The 14,720-nt window shown below is 44.7% G+C and overlaps 1 protein-coding gene across 3 annotated transcripts in view; it reads right to left on the bottom strand.

Annotated features, from left to right (window-relative positions):
• The window catches only part of ap1g1 (adaptor related protein complex 1 subunit gamma 1), a 198,033-nt gene extending 186,187 nt beyond the window's left edge, over positions 1-11,846 (bottom strand). Inside the window, exon 1 of one of the 3 annotated variants that reach the window (XM_072518091.1) lies at positions 11,668-11,846. The gene's annotated coding sequence lies outside the window, so the exon portion shown is untranslated. Of the gene's footprint in view, positions 1-11,524; positions 11,592-11,667 lie in introns of those variants that run through there. The other 2 variants (XM_072518089.1, XM_072518090.1) reach the window with 2 other exon arrangements.
• Between the last annotated feature and the right edge of the window lie 2,874 nt (positions 11,847-14,720).

The raw sequence follows: 14,720 nt of genomic DNA, 5'->3' as shown, positions 1-14,720 counted from the left end.
GTGGGAAGCATGTGTACCATCTACAAAATGCATTGCTGCAATTTGCTGAACTTCCTTTGACAGCATCTCCCAAACTCTCAACTTCTACCGTCTAGAAGGACAAAGGCAGCAGATGCATGGGAATATCAAAACCTGAAAGTTCCCTTCCAAGCCACGCACCATCCTAACTTGGAACTGTAACACCGTTCTTTCATTGTTGTTGGTCAAAAATCTGGAACTTCCTCTCCAATAGTACTGTGGGTGTATCAACATGAACTTCAGCAGTTCAGGAAGTTAGCTCACTACCTACCAGTTTCTCCAGGTCAATTATGGATGGGGACAAATGCTGGCCTTTCCAGTAATGGTCACATCCAATTAACCAATAAAATGCAGCAGCCCATTTAACAACAGAGATAGATGGACAATTATTTGATTTTGGGGTGGAGCATTGAGCAAAGGAAAACAACACCGTTGGCTTTTCTTCAACAAGCAAAGTAACATTTATGTGCACTTAAACAACTAGAAAGCGCATTGGTTTAAAATCTCATCCAAATGATAGCACCTTCAATGATGCAGCATTCTCTTAAACCCAGCAAATTCAACCGAGACAGTCACCCAAGGCCGGAATTGAACCAGAGTCCCTGGCGCTGTGAGGCAGTAGTGCGAACCATTGTGCCACCGGCTATGTTCAAACAAAATTACTATGCCAAAGATTTGTCAACAAGAACTTCCAAGTAAAAATAAATCTGATTTCAACTGTTGAGTCAAATGGATTTTGACAGGACTGGAGATATTTTGGTGAAAGGTATCAATTTCTAGATCACACTACACATGCAGCAGTGAATCACATGGAACCAATGAATACCAGATCAATTACTGGTAAACCTTTCCAGGTTGCCTTAAACCAACTGAATGAAACTGAAGTCAGAGCCTGACCAATGTTAAAATTTTAATTGCCTGTTTTGTTTGTCAATCCCACATTTATTCCCTTCTTTAGAACATTCTAGAAAAAATAAAAATTTCACAAATAATGAAACAATTAACTGATTCCAACTAGACTTGGATATGGTGGAAGAATGGAGGACTTGCTTAGCATTTGCCGTACCATCCGCCCCGAACAGGCGCCGGAATGTGGCGACTAGCGGCTTTTCACAGTAACTTCATTTCAAGCCTACTTGTGACAATAAGCGATTTTCATTTCATTTCAATTTAAATATTGCAAATCCAGTGCAGGTAATAAGTGAACACAGGTTTTGAACTTGCAAATCTGGAAATCTAACTGCTGCACCATTTTAGTCAATTTACTTTAAAGCCAGTTTGCCAACCAACATACAAGTTGTATTCAAATAATGCAATAAACACCAACCAGTATATTAGGTCAGTGAACAGAGCCATGTCCTAGAAATACTGCACTGTCCAGTGACTTCTGTAGGCAATTCCAGAGAACAAAGTTAACTAAAGCTACCACGAGTAACAAAGCCACCCTACCTGTGGGCCACTAAATCACATCTTTATACTCCAATTATTTTTCCAAATGGAATCTCGTTCCCCTGCTTGCATTAAAGATTTATCCTTCTATTTAATTCCGAGCTAGGCAGCAACAGATCTGCACCATCATGCAATTCTCAAAAATACTCACATTTGTTCATGATAACTAAGAAATCAACTTAAAGATCGACTAAGTAAAAATACAATATTAAACCTATTATGATTTCCAAATACATATTTGTGCAGCCAGTTACCGACATAGGCCTTTTGTTTCAGTTTCCAACCTCAAAACAAATATTGTAATCTAAAATTCTAAACGTGCTTATGTTCACAATCTGCTCAATCTAAATTGTGATCCACAAAAATATGCAATACGTACCACATTCTTCTGTAGAAAAACCCTAGGTACCCTGTACTATTACGACAGCAGCTTTCATTTACATTGTACAGCCTCTGAGAGCAAAGAACATTTCAGGTTGCTTTTCATCAAAGTGGAGGTGGACACGAAGCACATGGTGCAGAAATGTTAGGGTGGGGCTAGACAGAAGGCATAATTAATAAAGTAGTTCTGAACGGCTTTTGGTAAATGGAGAGACGAACGAGTACTACCATAAGTACGAGGGGCCAGAAAAAATGAAACAGAAAATAGGTGCACGAGGTGCCATTCGGCCCTTCGAGCCCCCTCCGTCATTATGATCGTGGTTGATCATCCATCTGAATAGACTAATTCTGCTTCCCGCCGCCATATCCTTTGATCTGCTTCTCCCCAAGTGTTATATCTAACCACTGATTGAAAACATACAATGGTTTGGCCTCAACTACTTCCTGTGGCAAATTCCACAGGCTGCCCACTCTCTGGGTAAAGACATTTCTTCTCATCGCTGGCCTAAATGGTCTACCCCATATCCTCAGACTCTGAACCCTGGTTCTGGACACACCCACCATCAGGAACATCATTCCTGAATCTACCCAGTCTAGTCCTGTTAATATTTTATAAGTTTCTAGGAGATCCCCTTGACCCTTCTGAACTCCAGCAAATACAATCCTAAAATCCTATCCGACTCAATCTCTCCTCCTACACCAGTCCCGCCATGCCAGAAATCAGTCTGGTAAATCTGCACTCCACATCCTTCCCCAGATGAGGAGACCAAAATTGCACACAATATTCCAGGTGTGGTCTCACTGTCGCCAAATGGCCACCTAAGATGGCATCCTGCAAAGGTTGCCGGGAGAATTGGCCAAGTATAAGGTCAAGCAGGCTGCAGTTTAAATAAACATTGATGAGCAAGCTGCAGCTTAGACATCGCAATGCACAGGAAAAAGGTCATCTCCAGGCCATCCGGGGAACAATAGAACTATCCAGTCAATCACACTTGTTTAACCAGACACAGCTGCACCTAAAATCCTCATTTGTCCACCGCATACAGGTTAACGACACTGTGCACAACATCACCAAGGCCCTGTAAAATTGCAAGACAACCCTGCTCCTGTACTCGAATCCTCTTGCTATGAAGGTCAACATAACATTTGCCTCCTTTACCACCTGCTGTACCTGCATGCTTACCTTCAGTGACTGGTGCACGAGGACACCCAGGTCTCGCTGCACATTCCCCCCTCCTAATTTATGGCCATTTAGATAATAGTCTGCCTTCTCGTTTTTGCTAACCTCATATTTTTCCAAATTATACCTCATCTGCCATTAATTTGCCCACTCACTCTACTTGTCCAAATCACACTGAAGAATCTTTACATCCTCCTCACAGCTCACCGTCCCACCCAATTTAGTGTTATCTGCAAACTTGGAGATATTACATGTTGTTCCCTCATTTAAATCATTAATATACATTGTGAATACTGGAGGTTCTAGCACCGATCCCTGCGGCACCCCACTAGTCACTGCCTGCCAATTTGAAAAAGACCCGTTAATTCCTACTCTTTGTTTCCCGTCTGCCAAACAGTTTTCTTCTTCCCGTCTGCCAACCGGTTTTCTATCTATCACAATACACTACCCCAATCCCATGCGCTTTAAATTTACACACTACTCTCTTATGCAGGACTTTGTCAAAAGCCTTCTGAAAGTCCATATACCACACCCACTGGCTCCCCATCATCAACTTTACTAGTTCATAATGGCTTGAAGAATGAAAGAAATTGGTCATCGAAAATCAGAAACTCCACTATAGACCAGCCTTCATCTTCATTTAGGCTTCCATAGTAGAACTTAATATCTGGACTGGTTGCTGATCACGATCTGGAATTGAGGAAAATTCTGTGTTCTTTTCCTAGAAACTTTCCCTATGATAATTAAGAGTTCAAGACAAATTGTAGAAAGTGGGTGTAATTGTCAAAGTATGAAAATTATGATCTTATATTCCTCAAATATTGCACCACCCTCTATCCCAGTGCTAATCGTTTAATATGGACAGTAAAAGGATCAGAGTTGACAAAAGCAATAAGTAAATATTTAAGATTCTGCCTGTTCAAACCAGTTGTCAAAACATTAAAGTCATACGGGAAACAATATTCCAGTTAGTGTTCAATTAATGGAACGGACTCTGAAGAGATTGTGGAAATAGTTCATCTTGATTCCAGCAGGAAATTGAGGAGCAAATATGTAAGGAGATTACAGATAGCTGCAAGAAAAATAGGGTGGTAATAGTTGGGGACTTTAACTTCCCCAACACTGACTGGGACAGGCTTTTGAGAGAAAGTTGTTGAGTGTATGGAGGAGGAATTTCTCATTCAGTAGGTGGATGGCCTGACTAGAGAGCGGCAAAACTTGACCTCCTCTTGGGAAATAGAGCAGGTGACAGAAGTGATAGTGAGATATCACTTTGGGACCAGTAACCATAAATCCATTAGTTTTAAGATAGCTATGGAAAATGATAGGTCTGGCCCAAAAGTTAAAATTCTAATTTGGGGCAAGGCCAATTTTGATGGTATTAGACAGGAACTTTCAAAAGTTGATTTGGGAGTCTGTTGGCAGGCAAAGGGACGGCTGGTAAGTGGGAGGCTTTCAAAAGTGTGTTAACAAGGGTTCAGGATAAGCATATTCCTTTTAGAGTGAAGGGCAAGGCTGGTAGAAGAAGGGAACCCTGGATGACTCGGGATATTGAGGCCCTGGTCAAAAAGGAGGCATGTGACAGGCATAGGCTGCTGGGATCAAGTGGATCCCTTGAAGAGTATAGAGGTTGTTGGAGTAGAGTTAAGAGAGAAATCAGGAGGGCAAAAAGGGGACACGAGATTGCTTTGGCAGATAAGGCAAAGGAGAATCCAAAGAGCTTTGACAAATGCATAAAGGGCAAAAGAGTAACAAGGGAGTGAGTAGAGCCTCTTAAGGATCTATAAGGTCATCTACATGCACATCCACAAGAGATGGGCGAGATCCTAAATGAATATTTCTCATCGGTGTTTACTGTTGAGAAAGGCATGGATGTTAGGGAACTTGGGGAAATAGCGATGTCTTGAGAAGTGTACATATTACAGAGGTGGTGGTGCTGGAAGTCGTAAAGCGCATCAAGGTAGATAAATCCCTGGGACCTGATTAAATGTATCCCAGGACGTTGTGGGAGGCTAGGGAGGAAATTGCAGGTCACCTAGCAGAGATGCTTGAATCGTCGACAACCATAGGCAAGGTGTCTGAAGAGCTGAGGGCAGCACAGTAGCATTGTGGATAGCACAATTGCTTCACAGCTCCAGGGTCCCAGGTTCGATTCCGGCTTGGGTCACTGTCTGTGCGGAGTCTGCACATCCTCCCCGTGTGTGCGTGGGTTTCCTCCGGGTGCTCCGGTTTCCTCCCACAGTCCAAAGATGTGCAGGTTAGGTGGATTGGCCATGATAAATTGCCCTTAGTGTCCAAAATTGCTCATAGTGTTGGGTGGGGTTACTGGGTTATGGGGATGGGGTGGAGGTGTTGACCTTGGGTAGGGTGCTCTTTCCAAGAGCCGGTGAAGACTCGCTGGGCCGAATGGCCTCCTTCTGCACTGTAAATTCTATGAAAATGTTGCGCCTTTGGTCAAGGGTCGCAGGGAAAAGCCTGGGAACTACACTCTAACGTCTCTGGTGGGTAAGTTGTTAAAAGGTATTCTGAGAGACAGGATCTACAGGAATTGAGAGGCAAGGACCGATTTGGGACAGTCAGCATGGATTTGAGTGGAAAATCATGTCTCACGAATTTGATTTAGTTTTTTGAAGGGGTAACCAAGGAGGTAGATGAGGGCAATGCAGTCAACATTGTCTTCATGGGCTTCAACAAGGCCTTTGATAAGGTACCGCATAGTAGGTTGTTGCAGAAGGTTAAATCTCACGGGATCCAGGGGGAGGTAGCCATTGGATACAAAATTGGCTTGACGGCAGAAGACAAAGGGTGGTTGTAGAGGGTTGTTTTTCAAACTGAAGGTATGTGACCAGCGGTGTGCCTCAGGGATCAGTGCTGGGCCCACTGTTATTTGTTATCTATATTAATGATTTGGATGAGAATTTAGGAGGCATGCTTAGTAAGTTTGCAGATGACACAAAGATTGGTGGCATAGTGGACAGTGAAGAAGGTTATCTAGGATTGCAACAGGAGCTTGAGCAATTAGGCCAGTGGCCAATGAATGGCAGATGGATTTTAATTTAGATAAATATGAGGTGATGCATTTTGGTAGATCGAATCGGGGCAGGACCTACTCAGTTAATGGTAGGGTGTTGGGGAGAGTTACAGAACATAAAGATCTCGGAGCACAGGTTCATAGCTCCTTGAAAATGGAGTCACAGGTGGGCAGGGTGGTGAAGAAGGCACTCGGCATACTTGGGTTTCATTGGTCAGAACAATGAATACACGAGTTGGGACGTCTTGTTGAAGTTGTACAAGACACTGTACAGTTCTGGTCACCTTATTTTAGAAAGGATATTAACTTAAAAAAGTGCAGAAAAGATTTACTAGGATGCTACCAGGACTTGATGGTTTGAGTTATAAGGAGAGGCTGGATAGACTAGGACTTTTTTCCCTGGAGCATAGGGGTGATCTTATAGAGGTCTATAAAATAATGAGGGGCATAGATAAGGTAGATAGTCAACATCTTTTCCCAAAGGTAGGGGAGTCTAAAACTAGAGGGCGTAGGTTTAAGGCGAGAGGGGAGAGATACAAAAGGGTCCAGAGGGGAAATTTTTTCACAGAGGGTGGGGAGTGCCTGGAACGCATTGCCAGAGGCAGTAGCAGAGGTGGGTACAATTTTGTCTTTTAAAAAGCATTTAGACAGTTATATGGGTAAGATGGGTATAGTAGGATATGGGCCAAATGCGGGCAATTGGAACTAGATTAATGATAAGAACTGGGTGGAATGCACACGTTGGGCAGAAGGGCCTGTTCCCATGCTGTAAACTCAATGGCTCTAGATTCATTAAAATGCAATATAGCTAGATTTATTTCAAAAAATGTATTTTGGGACATTTGAGACATGATGTGTTAAGTGTAGCAAACTTTGAAGGTGACTTTGGAACGATGGTTCAAAAACGTCTGCACCACTACTTGGGTTTCCCCTAGGTTATTTCTGAGTCGGTTGTCGAGAAAAGTTATTGCACAAAAAGGGGCCATTCAGTTTATCGTATCTGCAACGGACAAAAGAGAAAAATATCTAGCTGCTCAGTTTAATTCCACTTTTCAGCACCTGGTCCATCGCTTTGTAGGTTGCAGTACTGCAGGTACAGTTCCAGGTACCTTTTAAATGAGTTGTGCGTCTCAGCCTCAACCAAGGGAACACTTCCTATCCCTGCTATCTAGACCCCCTCAATTAGGTCTCCCCTTAGCCTCCTAAAATACTGGTCCAACCAGTATTTTATACAGTTCCAGCTTTACATCCCTGCTTTTGCATTCAATACCTGGCCCAATAAAGGAAAGCATTGGATGTGCTTTCTTGATCACCTTATCCACCTGTCCTGCCACCTTCAGGGACCTGTGGTCATTCACTCCAAAGTCTCACCTCCTCTACCCATCTCAACATCTTATTTATCGACTATTCCCTTGCTTTGTTCATCCTCCCCAAATTGATTATTCATAATTATCTGGATTGAATTCCATTTGTCATTTTTCCACCCACTCAACCAAACAGTTGATATTCTGGAGACAACAACTACCCTCTTCACTATTGACTACATGACCAATTTTTGTGCAATCTGCAAATTTCAAAATCATGCCTCCCATTTCAAGTCAAAATCATAAAAAATGCAACAAACAGCAAGGACCCCAATACAGAACCTTGTGAAACAGCTCTGGAAACCATTTCCCATTCACAAAAACACACACTGATATTTGCCCTTTATTTCCTGTCGCTGAGTCAGTTTGGATCCAACTAGCCACATTTCCCATACCCCCAGGATTTAATGTTATTGGCCAATGTGTCATGTGTAACCTTGTTAAATGCTTGACTAAAATCCATGTAGACAACCACTGCACTACCCTCAATCTTACTTGCTACTTCCTCAAAAAGTTTAGCAAGACATGATCTTCATCTAACAAAGCCATGCTGACGATCTCTGGTCAATCATGCTTAAGTGACAGTTTATCCTGTCTCGTAGAATTGATTCCAATAATTTGTGTATCCAAGTCAAACTGAGAGATTGACTGCTATCTCAGCTCCATCATTGTTTCACAAGACTACCAAGGTGGTAGATGGAGAAATAGATGATCTTTTCTCATCTGACAATTCCCCTGTCCCTAGCAAAAACTCAATTTTAATTGGTAAAAATTAGACCAATACTATATTTCAATAATGTGTTGCAAAATCCAAGAGCAAAAAAATCGCTTCATTGATGCATACCTGAGCAAAATGCCATGCGCTCAAGCTATGTGTCCAGCAGTTGATTCGGCTTGTGATCACCTTCACACACTATTGTCTCCACTATGTACCACTACAGAGAGAACTTTATTTCTATAAATCAAACAGATGCAAAGGCATGCGATAGAATGTCACTTCATTGCTTCAACTGAAATTGAAGTGGCAAATTCCAAGTTATCTGCTTACATTAAAAACAAAATCTATATTTTTAAAGTTTGGCTTTAAAATATCTGACAAATCTAGAGCCCATTTGCAAAGAGGAGAAATAAATATTTGGTAAAGAACATAGGATATCAGACTTCCTCGATGTTGGCTTGACTACTGTCCAGATTACTCCCAGTCCAGCAATACCACAAATCTAAAATTTGCATCTGTGTTTTAAAATCTTTCCAAGGACTCGTTGCCTCTTCCATCCCTACAATACTCCGTTTTTTAAATTTCACTTTTCGTCTCTTGTGCATTCCTAATTTCCGTCATTGGTAGTCATGCCAAAATCTGGCTAGGCTCCAAGCTCCAGAATGCCCTCCCTACTTCTTTCCGCCTAAAGACCTGTGCGGGTTTCCTCCAGGGGCTCTGGCTTCTTCCCACAGTTCAGAGATGTGCAGGTTAGGTGGTTTGCCCATGCTAAATTGCCCTTTGTGTACAAAAAGGTTAGGTGGGGTTATGGGGATAGAGTGGAGGTGTGGGCTTAAGTAGGGTGCTCTTTCCAAGGGCTGGTACAGACTCGATGGGCCAAATGGCCTCCTTCTTCACTGTAAATTCTATGATTATAACATAAATGTTTGTTGCTGCTCATCACCAATGTCTGCTGTCAAAGATCACATGGAAAGTTTTTTTTTTTTTAAATGAGTCAATTAAAGGATGCCTGAACCTAATACAACAATTTTTTTAAAAATATCACTGTTTCTTTGAGGTACAAACAGGAGTTTTCTATTAGAGTTAACCAAGGAGCTCCCACAAAACAAGAGCAAAATGCCACTTCATTACAGCATAGTAAAAAGTCACTGCCCTTTGAATGTTAATGTTCTCTCTTTAGACCAGGCATTGTCAAACTCAGGGGCGTGACTCGCGGAGCCGTCTGTCGCGGCGCTCCCGATCGCGCAAATCCGCACGTAACAGACGCCTTTTAATAATACCAGCTGCAAGCAGCCTTCAAAATGGCCCGGAACAGATAAACAAAATTCAGCCACATGCGACCACATTTTTTTTTATATGGTCGCAGCCATTTTTTTTCAAGTTCCGGGGGGGGCCAAAGCGACCAAGGGACCATTGGGGCCAAAGGGACCCAAAACTATTTCCTCCATTTTTGTCAGCAACAAACAAGGCAAGAGAAAATGATGGGTCGCGAAAGTCGGCCGGCGCGGCCGGCGGGCGAAGGTCGGCTGGCGCGGGTCGGCCGGCGCGGCCGGCGAAGGTCGGCCGGCGCGGCCGGCGAAGGTCGGCCGGCGCGGCCGGCGAAGGTCGGCCGGCGCGGCCGGCGAAGGTCGGCCGGCGCGGCCGGCGAAGGTCGGCCGGCGCGGCCGGCGAAGGTCGGCCGGCGCGGCCGGCGAAGGTCGGCCGGCGCGGCCGGCGAAGGTCGGCCGGCGCGGCCGGCGAAGGTCGGCCGGCGCGGCCGGCGAAGGTCGGCCGGCGCGGCCGGCGAAGGTCGGCCGGCGCGGCCGGCGAAGGTCGGCCGGCGCGGCCGGCGAAGGTCGGCCGGCGCGGCCGGCGAAGGTCGGCCGGCGCGGCCGGCGAAGGTCGGCCGGCGCGGCCGGCGAAGGTCGGCCGGCGCGGCCGGCGAAGGTCGGCCGGCGCGGCCGGCGAAGGTCGGCCGGCGCGGCCGGCGAAGGTCGGCCGGCGCGGCCCGCGAAGGTCGGCCGGCGCGGCCGGCGAAGGTCGGCCGGCGCGGCCCGCGAAGGTCGGCCAATTGGCAAAAATGGGTCCCCGTAGAAAAAGTTTGAAAAACACTGCTTTAGACAAGAGGTGAATAGCTTTAAGCACTTTTAACCTGACAATTTCTCTGCTAGTCCACAATTCTGTTTGCACTTTTTTCCGAAATAACCTTTCCTCTGGTCAACACAATGCACAATCATTTTCCTCTAGTTACACCTCATTGCATTATCTCAATCTTCAAAAAACACGCAACCATATCAATGGAACACTTACAAAACACCCATATTTAAATTGCACTATTCTACGAGTAACATTTTCGTATCTGACAAAGTAGTGCAACTTAATACTCACACTGCAGTTTATATGTTTAAAAGAAAACCACCTATTGCTTTTTGGAGTGGAGAAAATCAGTTGAATTCCACAAGAATGACCTGATCCTAAACTTAATGGACTAAATACAATTGTACATAAGCAGTGCTTGATATAGTTACAGGGCTATGCTTAACATGTGCTTTCAGTGTTAGTTTAAACATTTATATACTCATATACTCATTTATATGCTGCCTTTGTGAATAACCAATATTATCACAAAGATAAATAATTAGAAGCTGTCACAATTATGAAAATCACTGATCAATAAGTACACGATCACATAAAAATATCATACACCAATATTTAATATGATCGTTGGCATTATATTCACTCATTTTTCCATCTCTATAATAGCGCAATTATCCTAGAATAACTTCCTACAACGCCAATTAACGCAAACTATTTAAGACTAACGAAGCAATCCGGTCCAGAGTGCAACTTCAGGGGTAACAGCAGAATTTAAAAAATTACAAAAATGGCTCAGTAAAAGGGAAAGGATTACTCAATACTGTCAGAACTTATATCCTTGGCCTCATCTCAACAACTCTGCTCCCATTGCCTATCCACACAAACTCACTCTCTGAAAATGCAACGGCCCAGAGGAGAATTAATGAGAAAACTGTCTCCGTAAAATTCTCTATTTATTACTGAAAAAACAATATTATTCCTGCATTATCACTGAAGAACGAATATTGCTCCAGCTCAGCAGTTGGCCGACACAAACTGGGGAACTGTGGTCTTCAGAGGGCAGTTGAACGGGATCACAGTAATTGGGAAGGCGGAAAGAATTGAAAAGACGAGGCGAGGGCGGCAGGGCCGCGGTCTCGAGCTGCGGCCGCCAATCTCCAGCCCGGTTTCCCGGTGAGAAAACTTCCACAACGAGGGGGTGAAGAGAACAGAGAAGGGGGAGTACATAGTAATAACCCCATTCCCAATACTGAAACAATTCAGGGGCACTGCCGAGATCGACACAGCCTGGAGTGATTGCCACCCACCTACCAGCCGATCCAAAGGCTCCGAGTGACGGCTGCTCCACGGACCGGGAGTTTGGCGGGGGGGGGGGGGGGGCTTGACGCCTTCAAAATGGCGGCGCCTCCAGCCTCAGCACCTTGCACCGGGCGCGGAACCTCACACTGACCTTTTTCCGGGTAAAAGGGACTCTCGCCCAAATATATACCACATGTACGCTTTCTAACTGCGGGAGAGGAAAGATAACGGCAAAGATTGATAGAGACGAATAAACTCCGTTGTATCCCGGAGGTAAACGTTCCAGGCTGGCCGCGGGTGGACGGTTTATTTGTCCTGTCAACCGTGGATGTGGCTGGAGCAGCGAAGGAGTGACGCGGCTTTACGCGTGGCAATGACTGATGACGTCACGGCGGGCCAGGCGCGGCTTCGGAGGTCACATGCCTCGGGTTGAAGTTGATACGGGGTCACATGCTTCGGGTTGAAGGTGATTCGGGTCACGTGCTTCGGGTTGAAGGTGATTCGGGTCACGTGCCTCGGGTTGAAGGTCGGAAGAGAGTAAACCAGCGGCTGTTCCCAGAGATAAGAACGAACGACAATTATTCTTAAAGCATAATTCGTATTTTAACAAACCGTCTTTGAATAAAGTTTCCGCCAGCTTTGTGATTGTTGGACGTGAGAATTATTTTTCAACCGTCGATGCTTTGATAATTTTTCACAAGGTACCCGCAAGAATTCGGTTGGCGCGTCTGTTCCTCCTGTTTTGTTATTTACACAATATTGTTGTTTTTCCTCAGAGATACAAAGCCAGTGGACAGAGAAAGCTCTTGACCCATCTCCTTCTTTGCTCAAAAAAAAATTCAAATTGAATCCAATCACGGTCCCCACAAAAGACGCATACTAGATCCAAGCTGGCAAGAACAGGCATTACACCTAACCTCAGGCTTGATCTTAGCCAAAAATCCTGCAATCTTACCGGGGGCGGGGGCGGGGGCGGGGGGGGGGGGGGGGGTGGGGGGGGATCAGCATTAGGAAAGTTGCGCTTTTCAACAATTGGAGTTGGAGAATTTTAGGTTCACGAGACACCAGAACCGACTATGCTTAATATACAATAGTATGGTTTTAGTACATCAGATCCTTCTGAACTACCTGTCACACAAATATCAAGCCTCGGCAATTGGCCTGTGGATATAGGAACATAGGAATTAGGAGCAGAAGTAGGTAATTCAGCCCTTCAAGCCTGTTCTGCCATTCAGTCAAATCATGGCTGATCTCTTCCTGGTCTCAAATCCACCTCCCTGTTCCCAATATCCCTTTAACCCTTTTTCAAAATCAAAAATATCTCCTTCTTGAAAGCATTTAATGACTTAGATTTCATCGCACTGCAGGGCAGCGAGTTCCACAAATTCACCACCCTCTGAGAAGTAGTTCCTCATCGCAGTTCTAAATCTATCGCCTCTCAACGTATATCTGTGACCTCTTGTTCTAGATTGCCCTACAAGGGGGAACATTGGTCTATGTTTACTTTTATCAATCCCTTTTAGTATTGGATATACTTTAAATCATTTCACCTTTCATCCAAGAAAGCACAACATCGAAAGACCAAGAGAGCACAACAGCGCCTGTACTTCCTCAGGTAACTAAGGAATGTCCACATTGACTCTTACCAACTTTTACAGGTGCACCATAGAAAGCATCCTATCTGGCTGCATCACAGCCTGGTATGGCAACTGCCCGGCCCAAGACCGCAAGAAACATCAGTGGGTCATGAATACTGCTCAGTCCATCACACTAATCCGCCTCCCATCCATTGACTCCATTCTACACCTCCCGCAGCCTTGGGAAAGCGGGCAGCATAATCAAAAACCCCTCTCACTCTTCCAACTTCTTCCATGGGCAGGAGATACTAAAGTCTGAGAACACACACAAACATATTCAGAAACAGCTTCCTCTGTGCTGTTACCAGACTCCTAAACGACCCTCTTATGGACTGATCTGATTAATACTACACTCCTGTATGCTTCACCCAATGCCATTGTCTATGTATTTACATTGTGTACCTTGTGTTGCCCTATTACGTATTTTCTTTTCATGTACTAAATGATCTGTTTGAGCTGCACGCAGAAAAATACTTTTCACTGTACCTCGGTACATGTGACAATAAACAAATCCAATCCAAATCTTCCTTCAAAACTCCACCAAGTATAAGCTCAAACTGTTCAATCTCTCCTCATGTGTCAACCCTTTCATCCCCGGAATCAATCTGATGAACCTCTGACAAATGTTGAATTATTTACCCGTCAGTCTGGCCTCAATAAAACTCGAGATGGATTTGTAGGCATAGTATTATTTAATTTTAACCAACTTGCAAGTCTGACTCGCTTCTCAGGGACACAGAACCAGTCTGCTGGACCCCTTAGAAACGAATGAGGTCCGAGACAAAGGGATCTCTGCTAATACATTCAAATGGCATCAAGTTTCACATACAGATTCCCATAGGTCATCCTATACCCCTCCTGACCTGGCCATCCATCCTAATTGGCTCGCTTCTCATTCCTTAACCCTGGGCCTCTTGTTACCCAGAATCCTTTTCCCCATCCTCCATCAGACCCCTCCCCCCTTCCTTGCCATGCTTTCTGAATCTCTTTGTCTCTTATTTGTGAACTCACTACCATCAGACTGGCTCGCATCTACATTACTGTAACTAATATTTGAACTCACTATTTTATATCACATTCGTCATTCCCTCCTTTTATCATTTCATGACAACCTATCTATTCAATCCGTAGCTATGGCCCCTCATCTAAGAAGATTTGTCGCTGCATTTCCAATTCCTGTTGCAGCACTCCATCATCGGCTGCACCCTTGTGAATCATAACAGCCAAGATTCTAGGGGCGTCTATCTGTTCCAGTGCACCCCGCATTCTACCATTCACACATTTAAGGATGGCCAGGCCCACAAAGATGCAGCCGAGTGCCACTGCTAAATACATGGCCATATTTATCAACCAGTCCTTCCAACCTCCAAATCCCCAGTTACCCCAAGAGCCAGAGTCCTGCATTCCGTCCAGATGATCCCGTATGCGATCCATAAATTTAGTGATGTTAGCGGTTAGGTCTTGAACTCCCATGATACACTTGCCCTGCACTATGGCGCATACCCCACCATCAGGGGTCAGAAGATAGTCAAGAGCATACCGGTTCTGCATTGCAAACAACCGCAGC

The sequence above is a fragment of the Scyliorhinus torazame genome, chromosome 10 (assembly GCF_047496885.1).
Source record: "Scyliorhinus torazame isolate Kashiwa2021f chromosome 10, sScyTor2.1, whole genome shotgun sequence".
NCBI lineage: Eukaryota > Metazoa > Chordata > Chondrichthyes > Carcharhiniformes > Scyliorhinidae > Scyliorhinus > Scyliorhinus torazame.
The sequence above is the reverse complement of the archived record's forward strand: the minus strand, read 5'-3'. Positions and strand labels throughout refer to the sequence as shown.